The sequence below is a fragment of the Lactuca virosa genome, chromosome 3, assembly GCF_052849685.1.
Source record: "Lactuca virosa cultivar CGN04683 chromosome 3, Lactuca_virosa_CGN04683_v6, whole genome shotgun sequence".
NCBI classification, from domain to species: Eukaryota; Viridiplantae; Streptophyta; class Magnoliopsida; order Asterales; family Asteraceae; genus Lactuca; species Lactuca virosa.
This window is the reverse complement of record NC_136428.1, coordinates 105440260-105443837: the sequence shown is the minus strand read 5'-3', so window position 1 is coordinate 105443837 and position 3578 is coordinate 105440260.

Here is a 3578-nt window from a genome sequence, read left to right as displayed (position 1 = left end):
TCACCCAATAAGTTGAATCCTTCCATTAAGCTCTTAACGCATAAATCCAGAAGTCCAAACCACAGATCTGAGTCCAATAAGAGTCTAGAACCATAAAGTCACTGACTTGGTGACTTTGCATGACCCAAGAAGACCCAACCTCAAAATATAGCATTCTACCATCATGAAAAAGGACCCAAACTTGTGCATGGATGGGTTTAAATCCTAAAGGTGCTAACTTTATGGACCTTGAACCTCAGAAGCACCAAGAGAGGCGACTCAAAGCTCCTGGAGTGGCATCAAGCCACTAGATCATATCCATAGGGTCAAAAAGGAACCAAAAGTCATAACTGATAGATCTAAGACATCAATGATCAATTTCATAGCTTTATACCTCAAACAAGATGGAAATGAAGCACATAATCAAGATCCATAAGCTCTTCCTTGATCCTCAACCTTGCACCAATCTGCTACTTCTTGGTTATGGACCAAAACACACCAAATATGGATACCATGAGCTCAAAATACCATCATGAAGGCTAAAGGTCTATTTCTAGGGTTTTGAGGACTTGGAGGCTGGTAGAGAGGCCAACCCTAAAGACTTAATGAGCTTATATAAGGTATATCATCAAAATTAGGGTTTTCATTAAGATACATGTACGCCCCGTGTACGTGCCCGAAGGCGCGATCCTGCCTCACATCAGTATGCCCTGTGTACACCATTGTACGCCCCGTGTACCGGCTTTAGAACTAGTATGCCATCCGTACACATATGTGCGCCCCACGTACTGCTTAACCCCTTAACCCTAATATACACCGAAGGTCATAGCTTCCTCATTATCAATCTGATTTTGATGATCTTTATATCCATGAAAAGGTGACGAGAAGCTCTACACTTTAACCAACCCATACCTGCCTTACAATATCCCGAACAAACATCTAATTTCCATAAAATCCGGAGCCGACAAATTACCGAAATACCCTTTGACCCAAAACACAAACCGAATACTCGAAACATCCAAATTACATTATTCAACCCCAACCGAGTCCAAATCTCAATTCTTCAAGGGCCCAAGCCCACTATTACCCAATCCCTTATTACTACTCCAAAATGGGAACGATTCGAAACAGGGCGTTACATTTTGTCTTATGATTTTGGGAGACTCTGATGTTAAAAATGTTTTGAAAACTATGTTTGTAAACAATTTTTGAATTTGGGTTGTTTTTAGAAAGTTTAATTTTATCATGATTTTTATGGATGTTACAAGTTGGTATCAGAGCATTGGTTTGAGTGAATTGGAGGAACACTCGTGCGAATCCAGTCTCAAACTAAGGAAAAAGATTTTTAAAATGATTTACAAACTGTTTTCAAAATAATAAAAGAGGAAAAAGATTTTTAAAATGATTTACAAATTGTTTTTAAAATAATCAAAGAGGATGCGATGTGTACAATCAGTCGGGGCCAGTAAGTAGACCCCAAATTACCACACTATTATTTGATCTTGTGATATGTTAGAATAGCATGCTAGTGATAGGCTAGGGATCTTCAGGAATTTTATGATAGAATTGTCTGATTATATGATGACTGATAGCCTAAGGTTCTTTCTTATACGAAATTAACATCATTACTGTAGTTGCTTAGTGTATGCATCATAGTTATACATAGCTAAGATTCTATAGCCTGAGAATGTTTGCTTTGGCCTTATTTACTGTTCTTGTTTGATGAAGGGCTTAGGGAAGGATTAGATATTCGATTGTCTATAGGGTCCAGTGTTATGTATGATTAGCAAACACGGGTGCTACAGGGTTGGTGGAAGTTTCATGGATGAGTTGTGTGGGGTCAGCCGTCCAGTTTTGTGATGTTTAGCCTTCCTCTAGGGAGTGAGGATTGAGTGTAAGCGTTTTCTAGTGAGTATTGTTAGGGTTTTTGTGATGATCCTTGAGACAAATACGGGTAGGTGTGGAAGTTAGTATGGGATCATACTACTGGAAGCATAGGACCCGTACGCATAACAAGGAAGTCACAACCCCTAGGGCTTTGTTGGGAGTTGGTTCCCCTGGTATGATATGCATGTTATCTGATATCTCCTTGGTTTATTTTCAGTATGATGATGACACGTCGTTTCGAGGCAGGATCCGGATCAGGATCAGGGACAGGTGGCCATAATGGGCCAGCTATGTCCGAGGACAGGATTAGGGAGATCGTTCAGGAGGACGTTGTTGCCAACCTTCAGGCACAATTTCCATAGATGTTTGGGTCTATTAAGACCGCCATGGTGAAGTATTTTGATGAGCTGTTATCGCTGCTGGGGTTGGTGCTGGGAGAGTTTTCCAGTATCGGGACTTCGACAATATGAAGCCCCCGACATTTGATAGAGTTCATGACCCTTTCATAGCCATGAGGTGGTTTTCTGACATTGAAGGGTGTTTTTTAACTTGCTCTTGCCTAGCTGATCAGAGGGTCAGGTGCGCTCTGAACCTTCTAAGGTCCAGAGCGAAGGATTGTTGGAGACTTGTTACCAGCTCATCTTCTCCTGAGTAGAGGACTGTAGTGACTTGGGAGCAGTTCTCGGATATGTTCCATTCTAGATATGTTCTGTTAGTGGAGCGTGAGAGGTTGGGCCACTAGTACTTGGATTTGAGACAGGGGACTGAGTTGGTGACGGATATCACCAACATGTTCACGGAGAGGGCCATGTTTTGTCCTGAGTTTCGTGCTTCTGAGCAGGCTCAGATGACTCGTTACTTGAGCATGCTCAAGACGGATATCAAGCAGTTTGTATCCACTCAGCCTTATTGTTCATTGATGGAGTTGTAGGAGGCCACCTGGCGGCGGGAGATTAAGATGGAGCTCCAGTCGAGAGAGCAGAGACCGGCCCCGACACTGTAGCAACCTGCGCTGAAGCGGTTTAGGGCCACCGATTCTAGGCCAAGGAGTCATAGGGGCTGCACTTATGGGAAGTACGGCAAGGTTCATGATGGAGCTTGTCGATCTTCTTCGGGATGCCACAAATGTGGCAAGCAGGGTCACATTGCGAGGGACTGCCAGCAGCAGGCTCCAGCTTCTGGCATCAGACTTTGTTATCATTGTGATTAGGTGGGCCATATGAAGGCCCAGTTCCCCTTTCTTGCTTCCAGGTTGGCGTAGGCTCCAGTTTTGGCTACTCTGAGGATCACAGATAGGAGTCACGGTAGGGCAAAGCCTCCGCGGGCTCGAGTTCGCGCTTTTCAGTTCGCTGCCGAGGAGGCCAGAGCAGCTCCAGATGTTATGAATGGTATGTTTCGATTTATTATTCTGTTTATCATGTTTTATGTTATGTTTATATATGCCCCTGATAGGTACGTTTGTAGTGAAATCTTTGCCTGCTCTTGTGTTGTTTGACTCGGGTGTGAGTCGGTCTTTTGTATCTTGATCATTCAGTAAGGAGTTTGATATGCATATTGGGGAGTTACAGTATCCGTTGTGGGTTTCTATCGCCAATGAACACGGGGTTTTTGCATCTGCGGTATATCAGGATTGTGTACTAGAGATCTTCGGGGTGCCTTATTTGATTGATTTGATCCCTATTCCCATGGGGGATGTGTCCGTGATAGTAGGT